Source organism: Phoca vitulina, unplaced genomic scaffold, assembly GCF_004348235.1.
Source record: "Phoca vitulina isolate PV1807 unplaced genomic scaffold, GSC_HSeal_1.0 scaffold11, whole genome shotgun sequence".
Taxonomy (NCBI): Eukaryota; Metazoa; Chordata; class Mammalia; order Carnivora; family Phocidae; genus Phoca; species Phoca vitulina.
In genome coordinates this window covers 17,974,783-17,988,826 of record NW_022589714.1, presented here as the reverse complement: position 1 = coordinate 17,988,826, position 14,044 = coordinate 17,974,783, and the positions used below count along the sequence as shown (strand labels likewise).

General features: G+C 41.7%; 1 protein-coding gene across 2 annotated transcripts in view; it reads right to left on the bottom strand.

Moving 5' to 3' along the window:
• Window positions 1–14,044, bottom strand: part of B3GAT2 (beta-1,3-glucuronyltransferase 2) — a 322,693-nt gene that overhangs the window by 104,565 nt on the left and 204,084 nt on the right. The gene's annotated exons all lie outside the window — the stretch shown is intronic.

Genomic DNA, 14,044 nt, shown 5'->3' with positions numbered 1-14,044 from the left:
TCTTTAAAAAAAAAAAAAAAGAAAGAATAGAATGGCTCAAAATACAAGAGTGAGAAAGAGCAGGAGAGGCTTCTGCTGTCTCCAGGGGCTATACTGCACTTATTTCAATTAAGCCACATTTGAACACGTAGCACCTGCCGAGCACATTCCTTCTGAGAAAAGGTGGATTTGAATTTTGGATACTTTCAAGAGTAACCAAAGCCAATTCTTGTGAATGTAGTGAATGATCAAGTTTGGGTAAATGTTTTTTGGTAACATAACATACACCTACATACACACGCACATGTGTGTTCACGCACGCGTGCACACGAGAGCACATACAAGTGTACCCTCCTTTGTATACACTGCCTGACCATAATGAGACGCATTTTGTGTATCTTGCAAATTATTTCTCAAGGCACTTCCAACAGTGTTTTAGCTTTGGCAGCACTGTGTCCTCCCGGTGATGGCCCAGTCTAGTGGGCAACTGGCTGGGCAGTGGCTCCTGGGGAGCAGTTCCTGCATGGGTTAAATGGGAATAATCAGACCTTCCTGGCCTACCTCACCTTAAAAGTTTAAATGGGGGTCACGAGAGCGAATCGATGAGTTAGATATAAAGTGCTACACAATTTAATGTTAATGGTGGATTGGAAAAGGACTTTGGAAGTCTAAGCTCTCCATTTTAGGCAAAGAAAGTGAGACCCAGAAAAGCATCAAGAACACCAGAGGCAAGTGGCTGGAATTTCCTGAACCTGCTACATTGATGAATGGGTACACAACTTACACATTTTCACATTTCCAGCTGGAAGTGGCCACAGGCCATCAAGAGTCAGTGATTGTGAGTCTTCCTGGTTCATACAGAGATGTTCTACAAAGTTGTGTTCAATTTGCTTATAAAAAAACAGAATGCCCTTAATTTAAAGGATAAGGCTATAATAAAAAAATATATTGCCATTGTTTTCGTACCTTCCGTGTCTCCATCTAATCAGGTGTTTGGTGTGTGTGTGTGTGTGTAGTTTTCAATGAATGTTCCCCCTCCAGTTTTATTGAGGTATAATTGGAATACAAAAAACTGCACATAATTAATGCATACAATTTGGTGAGTTTGAACATATGTATACTTTCATGTTACCATCACCATAATCAAGGTAATAAACATATCCATCACCTCCAAAAGTTTTGTATCTCCCCCTTTTTTGTGGTAAGAACACTTAACATGAGACAGCCTCTTGACACATTTTTTAAGTGCACAATATCTATTGTTCTCCATGCAATCCTTGTCATGCTCTTTGGTTCATATCTTCAGCCTGTCCTTGAAATGTTTCCTTGTGTTTTCATTATCCTGCTTTAACTATATTTCTATTCTGGTGGAATGTAGGCATTGCTGCTACCATCTCTTGACACAACACATTTTCTTACACAGACTTCATGGATTTGGACTAGTTGGATTTTCTGCTAAGTTCCATCTTTAAATTCACTTCACATTTTTGTTTTGGGTGCCCTTTCCCATGAGGACTTCTGTTTATATCACATTTCCTTTCTCTGACATGGAAATCAGCAAACACGTCTGCTGCGGACAAAGGTAAAGCATCGCAATAATGAAGCAGCTTACATAAAAGGAAAATTGATGAATGCAGCAGCATGTGTTTGTGATTAAATCAAAGGCAGACTCAAGGCTGCCGAGCAATCCAACCTGATTAACTGTTTTCCAAATCTTGATATTGTACAAAGTAATTGACAAAGGCAGGGACAAGGGAAAATCAGATGCAAAATTGGGTATATCAGTGGCGGATGGTTAACAAGACAAATTGCCCAGTGTCTTCCAGAGTTTCCATATTTCTAGAAATGATCATTTCTATGACCAACCCTATTTTCACAGACAATAAAATATTTTCCAGTATCCAGAGGGTGGAAAAACATTAAGTTGTTAGTAGGAGCTAATCAACTCATCTTTACCACCCGTAAAGAAAAAGGCCAGTTTTCTGTTATTCTGTACAATTATACTTTCTAAAGTCAGTGTTCCAAACTCACAGATTGTCCCGCAGTTATATTAGGTCCCTATTTTTTTCAGTAATAATGATGTTGAAGTTAAGAAAAATAATCATAATAGATGAGAAAAGCTAGTATATTAGGTGCCAATGATGATAACAGGCATTATTTTGTATTTGTTAAAATTTCTAATTCTCACAAGTGTATTCAGTAGGAATTATAATCTCCATTTTATGTATGAAAAAAACTGAGGCTCAGCGTTGTTAAATACTTTGCACATAGGTAGGGAGTGTTGGCGCTTAGACATACCCTAAATCCTCTGCTATTTCCACTCTCCTATGACCTCACTTTATTCTTGTTGAAACTCCATGGATTTGCGAGGAGATAGCACAGCATAAAACATTTTTTTTGGAATTTATTGCCAATATTATTCCAGTATAGTCAGGTAATTAACTTAACAATATAAAGCCAGTGAATTCCATTACTGAGACAGAAGCAGGGAAAAAGGCTATGGGATTTAGACTCAAATGACTGGTCCTGCCATTGATCATCCAGGAAACTTTAGCCAAGTCACTTAATTCCACTGAAACTCAGTTTTAGTGATCTTTAAAAGTAATGCGTTATCAAAGGGTTTTGTGATGATTAAATGAAGTAATATGAACCAAGGCGTTTTTGCAAATTTTAGAACTTTATGCAAATGTGGGTTATTAGTATTAAGCAGAAAGAAGACTGTTTAGTGAATCTGTCAGAATAAATCATCAATCAGATTGGGAGGTTAGGAGAGGTTTCTAGCCGATACCAAATGAACTGACTGCACTCTGTACCCTCTTGTTCTCAGTCTGTAACGTGGATGTATGCTTGTTCTTCTTAACATCTTTTAGCGATTTTATCAGTGTCACTTTTAAAGTCCAGTGACCAATTCCTGAGGGAAAGGGCACCAATGGAGTTATGTTCATGGCTGCCCAAATCAACAGGGAGAACCTGAGCAGGCACCGAGCCATCATACAAAGAGCCGCTATGGAGGGAGCAGTAGACCGGGATGGCACAGGTGGCCCCGGAGAGACATTTGGACTCAAGGCTTGACCAGCATTGCCCTGCTGCTCATTGACCGAATGTAGAGATGTGCTTCTGGAAGAGGAAATCAGAGGGGACACTGCAAAAATCCCTAGAATAGCCAACCAAAGGTAAGAATTTCCAGGTGCCCAGAACGGACAACGTCTTGGTCAGATAAGACAGAATAGACAACACCTTGGTCAAACAATAGCTTTTTTTTTTTCAGAAATAAATTAATATCCTCATCCATTTTAATCACTTTCAAAGACACTACATTGGGGGATGAAGAATAGAAAAATTAGTGGTAGGATTGAAGTCTTTATGGTTGATAATTTGTATGAATGCTAAGACAACTAAGACAGAAAGAGGAAACAAGAACAGGTTTATTGCTACTATAGACATGAACCAAACATTTGCGTCGCTCATCCCTTAACTTTTTGGCCACCAGCGAGGTGTACCAGGCTGCTCGCATGGACAGTCCCTCACCTTCCTAACATAGCTGAGTGGCAGTAGCTGACAAACCAGGGGCAAAAATCCACAATAAATGTGGTGTACAATGAACTCTAGAATTTAACCATCTCTCTCTCACTCTGTCTCTACACACACAGACACACACACACACACACACACACACTCTCTCTCTCTCTCCTCCATTCCCTCCAGTTCATTGCTCAGGTGCCAGGAGACAGGCTGTATTAGAAGCAGGGGGCTCATCCCTGGCTCCGAACGTTTTCTGGGTCACCTCTTGCCTGCCCCTCAGGCGTTCAGTTCCCTTCTCAGGAGCATCGTTAATCTTTCGCTTTTGTTCTTCATTCCTGTTTTCTCCCTGAGGTGAAAACATCCCAGCAAATCTGCATATCTGGCTGTCCTCTCTCTGGATGTCTTGGACAGGCTGTAGCAACTGTGTTGGAACCATTTTCTGTTCTCTCACTGATCCCATCGATGGAGATGGGGTGGGTGGGGGATTTCACTGCTGCCCCCCCGAGAGGGAGTAACCAAATCGATAGCCCTGTTGTTGTTTCCATCTGTCAGGGTGACATGCCAACTGGCTAATGTTGAATTATTGATACTCCTCCCCAAAGCGAGGTAACCAAACAAATCAAGATCAGTGAAAAGGGGGCGGTCAATTGCAAATGAGGTTAACTCTATTTTGTCATGTGGACAGGAAGCTGATGGCTGTCTCCCAGCCAAATCTGCTTGATTTATGTTATCGCTGAGAGAGGTTCTCAGTGCCACAAAGGGAAAGAACACAACAGAACAACAAAATTAGCCTTTTCACCAAAGAGGATTCAGATGGCTCTCCAAATGAGCTACACTTATTTCTTAACCTCCTCTCCCCTCCCCCAGCAAAATTTGGATGTCAACAACCAGAGGGAATGTTCTCTTATAGTCAAAAGAAATGCCAAGATTTCCTTGACTAACCGGGATCCTTCCATGAATTTGACTTTCGGTCCTAAGGGAAAGGTGATTATTGGACATACAAAGGCTCACCTCTGACTAAATTCCTTCTAACTGTCTGCTGGGTTTAAAATACTAGAGCAGTATTAAGGAACCTGAGAGATGACAACCTGTTGATTTTACTGAGCAGTGTCCTGGGAGATCACAATACATTCTCCTACGTATTCAGTGCCGTAGATTATATTCTTTAAGGAGCACACTAATTGTTATGCACTGAGTAAACAGCTGCTTTATTTTATACACAGAGGTGCCAGGAGGTACTTGTCCTGAAAATGTGTCTGTCCAGGCTGCCCGAGGTAATAAATAAATGGGCATGTTGTGTATTTCCATTCATTTGGATGGACCTTTTATTCAAGCGCCTGCCAAGACACATGCACAGACCAGAATGTTTAAAGGATTAACTTTCATAAATTTTAAGCATTCCACAGCGTTTCATCTGTCTCTGTTTTTCACTCCTTTCTCCAAACCCAGTGAACTGTTACAAACACGGCTCTGCAGCACCATCTAGTGGACAGGAAGGGGGGTTAGTGCACAGATAAGTAGCCATAAAATTTGAAAGTCAAATTTCAGGTATAGCCCAACCCTCTGGTTCCTCAGGGAGCATCCCAGTTACATTGTGAGCGGAGTGAACCGTGAGCGCGGGGGGGGGGAAGGAACTGCTGCTGCAGTGTGGCCGTAGGGCAGGGCGGGGAGGCTGCCAGCAAATGAAGCAGTGCATTGATCTGTGCATTTTGATCAATGGAGCAATCAGTTATTAATCAACAAAGAACTATTGATTTCCCAGCGCAGTCCCAGGCAGAAAGCAGTGTATTGGCTGTTACTACTAACGGTGTGTTGGGAAGTTACCCACTAGCAACTCTGCCCCTGGCTTCAGGAGGCAGATCACTGAAAGATGGGAGATCTGAACCCTCCAGGGTGAGGGCTGAAGGAGACTGAAGCATTTTAAAAGAAACACAAAACTAATTTGCATTTTGTAGTTCAAAATGGGGCTATTCATTATTAATTCTCCTCACAGAAAAAGAATGTGAAAACTGCATATTGATGGCATGTGGGTTCTTCTGCTTAACAAAAAATGAAATTATTAGGACAAAGAAAAAAAAATCAATAACCAACAAATATTTATCAAGTGCCTGCCTAGTACCTAGTGCCTATTCCTCTAGGAGGAATAAACATTAAAATCCCTGCCCTTTATATTAGTGTTTAATACTCTGTGTCATGTGATACAGACACAGGGTGCTGCCACACTTGGAACCAAAATTTCTTTCATTTTGTATAAATACACTTCAGAGTTCTACTAAAATACCATTATGGTATGAGATAGGTTTCTTAAAAGAGAAACAATAACCTAACACATTCAGCTTAGCTGTTTCTTTTTTGCCCTATGTCGGTCTTTGATGTGATTATCCTTACTGAGAACAGTAAACGTTTGGGCCTTCAACAGAGTTTTCTCATGGCAATTGTCCTTTACAGCCAGCCTGGAAGCAATTTCAGATGAATGGCTACAAAGTCATCAGGCCTTTAGACAAAGTCCAGGTTCCTAAAGGTTTGCTCCACTGGGTCCATCGTCAGAGAAAGAGATTTGGTATTGGGGTCTGCCTAGCTGTCTCCGGGAGATTTCACACTCTGTTCTTGGGGGGACAAGAGCAGTTGTCCAACCAACCAACCCTGCAAAGGGTTGACATCTGTGGAGAGTCTGGTAATTGAGGGAAAGCTGAAGAGTGGCAGGAAGAAACATTATGGATAGGACTGTAAAAAGGGGGTATATGATCTGCAGAAGTGGGTGATAGATGCTTACGTTCCAGACACTGAGGAAATCAGGATGAGTTAGATAACTTCCCTGCATGGGAGGCACTCCTTGTCAAGCAACAGGGAGAAAGAAGCACAGGTAATTACAATGCACGTGAGGAGAACCAGTAGCATGAACATGGTGCTTTAGGGCCGTTCTCAAACTTGAACATCTATCAGTCACCCGAGGGCTTGTTAAAGAGCAGATTGCTGTACTCCGTGGCCAGAGAGTTCTACTTCAGTAGGTCTGTGGCAGATTCTGAGAATTTGCATTTCTAACAGGTTTCTGGTGATGCTGACTCTGTTTGTCTGGGGACCACTGTTTTAGAGGTGGAAAACTAGGGATGGTTTCATGGAGGAGGTGACATCGCTGCTGGGACTTGTACCAAATGTTAGGAGTTTGGCCGATGGAGAGGGGTATGAACGTTCTAGGCAGGGACTGCTGTGGGAAGACACATCTGAGGGTTGGGGAGCCCTTCAGGGTCATTAGAGCATGGACTGGGGAAGGGGAAGAGGCTTGAGCTGCAGACTGGGGCAGTTCTGAAGGGCTTTGGGTGCTGGGGCAGAGTCTGACATTGTCCCATAAGCAACATGGAGCTATCAGAGGTTTCTCAGGGGAGTGACACGATCAGATTTGTTTCCTAGAAAGGAAATTTGTCTACCATTTGAAGAGAGGAGAATCACCGATGGGACAAGCAATTAGGAAGCTGCCTCAGTGGTCCAGGTGATAGACAGTAAGGGTCTTCACTCAGGCTATGAAGTAGGGATGGGGATGAAAAGATGGGAGCAAATCAGAAAGAGATTTAGGAGGCAGGATCCGTTGTAATTAGGGACAGAATTGAATGTAAGGGTGGAGGAGGAGCTAAGAATGGGTCGGTACGTTCATGTTGAGGTGCTTGAGTGGACCTCTCAGTAGAAGTTGAGATACTGTAAGATAAAGAGCAATTTTGAAGGAAAATAGTTAATTCAGTTTTGGAAAGATTAAATTTAAAACATTGTGGGAAAAGAAAAGAAGAAAAAAAACAAAAATGAAGGTGGGGGGAGCAATGCCTGTGTTAAACTTAATGAAACCAAAGGATCAGTGCTGGGTTGACGTTTGTCTTTGTTAAAAAGAAAAACAAAGGCCCAAAATGGTGTCACTTAGGCCAAGTCACCAAACTGAGGCTTAATGCCTAATCTAATTGTGATTTCAACTGTCCCCAGAAATTCGGTCTTCACCGGCCCATCAGTCATTTTCCAAGGAGCACCTGGGCCCTCTCCAGGCCCCTCCCCCAGGCCCCACAAGCAGTCCAGGGGATCTTTAGGATAAGACCCCCTACTCTTCCCCCTAAGGGAAGGTGACCTCTTTGGAACAATCCTTTCTTTTCTTTTGCTAATAACTTCCTTGCCCTGCCCTCCTTCCTACAAAAACCTTCCATTCTGTACAACTTCTCCAAGTGCCCCTCCACTTGCCAGATGGGATGCTACTGGATTTCAGAGTCCCTTAATAAAGCCAATTAGATCTTCAAATTTACTCACTTGATTTTTTTGTTCTTTGACATATTCATCCCTATATTAAGCCATAAAACGATAGACTCCCATTTTCCTTTTTAACATAGCCAATTGAGATCCAGGAGTTCACGTAATTAGGGCTACTTTTTTTTTTTTAAGGTTTTTATTTATTTATTTGAGAGAGAGATAGAGAGTTGAGCACAGGTAGGGGCAGAGGGAGAGGGGAAGAGAGAATCCCAAGCAGACTCTGCACTGAGCACAGAGCCTGATGGGGGGCTCAGTCCCAGGATCCTGAGATCATGACCTGAGCCAAATCAAGAGCCTGTTGCTTAACCAACTAAGCCACCCAGGCGCCCCAGGGCTACTTAAAAAAAAAAAAATTCAATCCAGTACTCAATACACACTACTTATAATATGCTTAAAATATGATTGGAAAGAAAAAACAAGTACAGTTGAAATGATAATAAAGTGAGACTTTGAATACATATCAAATGAGTGATTTAGATTTGGGTGAGATTTTCCATCAAAACAGGGAAAGCTTCTCCTTTATTACCTGCCTCTTTTCTCTGACACTCACCAATTAGCTATCTTTCCCCACTTGTTCATTCCTTTTGGCCAGTGGAAGGTCTGAGCAGAAAATACCATGGGGCTGTAACTCAGCCATGTTCGGAGGCCTAGGAAATTTTAAATGGCAGGGAGCTGGAAGTCAGGCTAATAAGAGCACAGCTACTCAGTTCTAATGAGCATGTGAATCACCTGGGGATCTTGTTAAACTGCAGACTGTGTTCTCTGGGGCCTGAGATTCTGCATTTCTAGCAAACTCTCAAGCTATGCCTCAATGTGTCCATGGATAGGCTGAAAGCCAGGTGCTATGGCACTGTTAGACTATCAGCTTTGGGGTTAAACTTGAGATAGAATATTGCCCCAGTCAGTTATTAGGTGGTTGACCTCGGACAAGTGATTACGCCTCAGTAAAGATTTCTTCTTCTCTAACAGTAATAACTTACGGGGTTGCTATTTTCAATGTGCATTCTGGCATCCTTGGTGTCCTTGAAGATGGCTTTTATGCACAGGGAAGATTTTTTTCAGGGATAGTTTTGGTCTTAAAAATTATTATTTAAGGGGTGCCTGGGTGGCTCAGTCGTTAAGCATCTGCCTTCGGCTCAGGTCGTGATCCCAGGGTCCTGGGATTGAGCCCCGCATCGGGCTCTCTGCTCAGTGGGAAGACTGCTTCTCCCTCTCCCACTCCCCCTGCTTGTGTTCCCTCTCTCGCTGTCTCTCTCTCTCTCTCTCTGTCAAATAAATAAATAAAATCTTTAAAAAAAATTATTACTTAATTTAAGCTACAGTTTCAAAAAATTAAGGGCTTGGGCTCAGGAGGCAGCTGCTATGTTTGAGACTGCTCCACCACTAACTCTGAGAACTTGGACCAGTGACTTATCCTTATACACGTCAACTCATTTACTCTTCACCATAACCCTGTAGGAGAATAATTATCATCACCAGCTGGGTCTTAGCTTCCACTTTTCTAAACGAGGAATACTAATACGGTGCTTATGAGGAATAATTGGGTTCCTGTGTGAAAATCACTTAGAAAAGGCCTAGCGTGGGGCGCCTGGGTGGCTCAGATGGTTAAGCATCTGCCTTTGGCTCAGGTCATGATTTCAGGGTCCTCGGATCGAGTCCCACATCGGGCTCCTTGCTCAGCGGGGAGCCTGCTTCTCCCTCTGCCTGCCACTCCCCTGGCTTGTACTTTCCCTCTCTCTCTCTCTCTCTGGCAAATAAATAAATAAATAAAATCTTTAAAAAAAAAAAAGGCTTGGCACATCAAAGACCTTATATCACTCAGTCCTTAAGCCTTTAGATGCAACTTATAAGTCTTAGATCTCTGTTTATAAATCTAGCAAATTGAGAATCATTTGTAAAGTAGCATTTACAACTAAAGTTGGTTCTGGCCACCGGTGAGCATGTGTGTGTGTGTGTGTGGTCATTTTCTGCACACCACCAAGCAATTCTGGGACACCAGCTGGGTGTCCTGCAAGTCATCTCAATGCTGCCACCATCTAACAGAAGCATCAGATCCCACAAGGGAAGGGCTCAGCACTGCTCCCCCAACCCCCTTTGCAAGTTGCAAGCAATCTCCTATGCTTCTGACTGACCTGCCAAAGAGGTTTGATTAATTTGCTAGAGTGGCTCAAAGAACTCAGAGAAACACTTTACTTACTAGATCACCAGTTTGTTAAAACAGGATATAACTCAGGAAAAGCCAGATGAAGAAATGCGTAGGGTAAGGGACCAGCAAGGGGCTCTGCGCTTCTGTACCCTCTCCTGCCCTGCTATTCGCCTGGTACCTCCAAGTGTTCACCTACCTGGAAGCTCTCTGAACCCGGGACTTCTGGGGTTTTACGGAGGCTTCACCAGTCAGGATTGATTAAAATCACCAGCCTTTGGTGACGGAACTCACTCTCCCCTTTCCTTTTTCCGTGGAGGTTACTGTGGGTGGGACTGAAAATTCCAACTCTTGAATCATGTGGTTGGTTCCATGGGACCAGCTCTCTTCCTTAGGAGACCTCAGGGCATTTCAAAAGTGACCTCATTCACATAATAAAAGATACCTTTGAGGTTTTTCTCACTTAGGAAATTCCAAGGGTTTTATTTTTTTTTGTTTTTTAAAGATTTTATTTATTTATTTGACAGAGAGAGACACAGCGAGAGAGGGAACACAAGCAGGAGGAGTGGGAGAAGCAAGCTTCCCGCTGAGCAGGACCCTGGGATCATGACCTGAGCTGAAGGCAGATGCTTAACGACTGAGCCACCCAGGCGCCCCAGGAAATTCCAAGGGTTTTAGGAGCTCTGTGCCAGAACCAAGGACAAAGACCAAACATGTATTTCTTACTGTAAACCACAATATCACAACAATTTAATTTGTCCTGTACACTTTAAATTGCACTTATAGGGGCGCCTGGGTGGCTCAGTCAGTTAAGTGTCTGCCTTCGGCTCAGGTCATGATCCCAGGGTCCTGGGATCAAGCCCCATGTTAGGCTCCCTGCTCAGTGGGGAGCCTGCTTCTCCCTCTCCCTCTGCTGCTCCCCCTGCTGGTGTGCTCTCTCTCTCTCTCTCTCTCTCTCTCTCTCTCTCTGTCAAAATAAATAAATAAAATCTTTAAAAAAATTAATTGCATTTGTAAATCCAGTGGTCCTCATTTTAAGAAATTCCTTTGTCTATAAAACACATGATATCAAGTACCTGAATAATTCACATAGATCTAAAACTTTGAACTTATAATTATGGGATCTTAAGCAGTGGCATAGCAATGGTAATGGAGGATAGTGGGAAGAAAGGCAGGCAGGAGGAAGGGGTCCCTGTCCTAAGAGGAAAACTACCCTTGAAAGGAAAAAGACCCCATCCTGTTATTCTACACCACCCTGAAAGGAACCCTCCGCCCTTTCCCACGTGAACAGCTATCTGAGAGGTAGATGAGCGCACAGACAAAAACCTGATTGGGTGACAGGTGCTTGGAGGGTTAATCAGATTACAACAGCCCTCCAACAATCTCATAAAAACCCCTAGACTTAGAAACTCCCACGGCAACACTCCCAGGTCCCCTCCCTCTTTGAGAGCTTTGTGTTGTCACTCAATAAACTTTGCTTTGCTGCCCACCACTCTTGGTCTGGTCTACCTCTTCATTCTTCAAAGTGGCATGATGGAGAATCGCGGACACTAAAGGAAAAGAAATCCTGAAACAATGGGAGTGATAAATGTGGTCTAGGGGCACAGACAATAAAGAGGTGCATTATCTGTAGAGAATTTAAAAACAATAATAAAACCAATTAAATGTTTATTAGTTTGCTTTTTATTATCACTATGTACTGACATGCTAAACACATCTGTGATAAAACAGTCCTCTGTGCTGGGAGGGACGGCTCCTGGTATCTGTGCCTCTTGGTAAATCTACCCTGATCTTAAGTTTTCTTGAATGTTCCAAAACTACTTAAAATCTTAGGCAAATTCTCCTTTACTTTTCAAATAAAAATAGCAAATCTAAGTTGTCCCTACGCTTATCTGTTAATTACTCTAATATATCATTAAACATTATAAATAAAGCACCAAATATTCACTAATTTTTTCCTTAAACATAGCTCAAAATATTAACTATAGGTTTGATTTATATCACCACTTACACATTTAATTATAAACTTTCTCAAGCTTTTGCAATGTTGACTCAATAATGAATCACTTGCCATAGAAACAGAACAGTGTAGTGGTTAAGAGTATACATTTTTGGGGTACACTATCTGGTCTTGCCACTTGCCAACTGTGACCTTGGGCTGGTTATATAACTTTTCTGTGTCTCAGTTTACTCATGTATCAAATGGGATACTAACAGCAAGTAGCTAACTTAAAAGTCACTAATTATTAAACTGTTAGTATATGTTAAAAATTGACTCGGCTTTGGTCTATTTCTGAATTCTCTATTTCATTTTATTGATTTATCTATTTTTAGATCAATACCACACTGGGTTATTATAGCTTTTTTTTTTTTAAGATTTTATTTATTTATTTGACAGAGAGAGACACAGCGAGAGAGGGAACACAAGCAGGGGGAGTGGGAGAGGGAGACGCAGGCTTCCCGCTGAGCAGGGAGCCCAATGCGGGGCTGGATCCCAGGACCCTGGGATCATGACCTGAGCAGAAGGCAGACGCTTAATGACTGAGCCACCCAGGCGCCCCTGGATTATTGTAGCTTTATGTTAATTCTTAAATCAGTTACTGCAAGTTCTCTAATGTTCTTTTCCGAAGTGATTTTGGCTGTTCTTCACTAGTGAAACCATCTGGGCCTGAAATTTTCTTGGTGGGAAGGTTTTTAATTTTAAATTCAATTTCTTTAACAGATATAGGGCTAGTCATGTTTTAAAAAATTCCTTATTGTGTCAATTTTGGTAATTTGGGTCCTTTAAGGAATGTTTCCATTTATTATAAGTTGTCAAACTTATTGTCATAAAATTCTTTATAATAGTTCCTTATAATCCTTTTAAAACATACGTATTTTCTATAGTTAGGCTCCTTCTTTCATTTTGGGTATTGGTATTGGTAATTTGTATTTTCTTTCTTTTTTTCTTGATTGATCTTGCTAGGGATTTATACATTCTGTTAATCTTTTAAAAGAAACACATTTCTGTTTTGTTGATTTTCCCTACTAATTGTTTATTTTTGGTTTCACTGATGTACCGATGTCTGCTTTCTCTATATTATATCCCTCCTTCTATTTACTTTGGGTTTAATATTTAGCTTTTCTTTTTCTAATGTTTAAGGAGGAAGCTTAGATTACTGACTTTTAGGCATTTTGTGTTTTTAAAATATAAGCCAATGAAGTTATAAATTTCCCTCTAAGCACTGTTTTAGCTGCATTCCACACATTTTTATATACTGTGTTTTAATTTTTATTCAGTTCAGAGTATTTTCTTATTTATCTTGTGATTTCTTTGATCCATGGTTCATTAAACAGTATGTTTAATTTCCAATTATATTTCTTCCTGTGGGCCCTTTTTTTTTTTTTAAAAGATTTTATTTATTTATTTGAGAGAGAGAGAGAGGCAGAGAAAGGCAGAGAGAGAGAATGAGCAGGGGAAGGAGCAGAGGCAGGGGGAGAAGCAGACTCTCCACTGAGCAGGGAGCCCGATGTGGGACTCGATCTTGGGACTCCAGGATCATGACCTGAGCTGAAGGCAGACACTTAACTGACTGAGCCACCCAGGTGCCCCTGTGGGCTCTTAACTTTTCCCCTTTGGGCAGTCTTCCCGTAGGTCCCTTAGTTTGTTGCACTTGCAGTTCTTTTTGCATTCATTTAAGGAACGGAGGACGGGGCTGATGCCTTAATGATAATTATTAAGCTGATTATGCAGTTCAGATGAAGTATTTTTGGTTGAAAAGTTACTCTGTGCTCAACACTGTGATCTTCTTTGTTCTGGGACTAGCTTCACAACTAGAGACAGAGATGTCCTGGGACCTTTATTGTAAATGTTTCTGTATTTATAGGGCTGAAGTCACCCCTATCATACTCTAGGGAAGTATTTCTGTGGTTGATACTGTGGACATACTACCTCCAGATTTCTTTTTTTTTTTTTAAAGATATGATGATACATAATCTAATATTTTAAGGGAATTAGGCTTTACTTTTCTTCCCCCAAGGGGAAGAAATTCTGATATGGGTTAAGACAAGAGGAGTCCCCAGGGACCACTGTGACAGGTCCTGCTAGAGGAGTGAGCTTCTATAGGTAGTGCCCGGTTG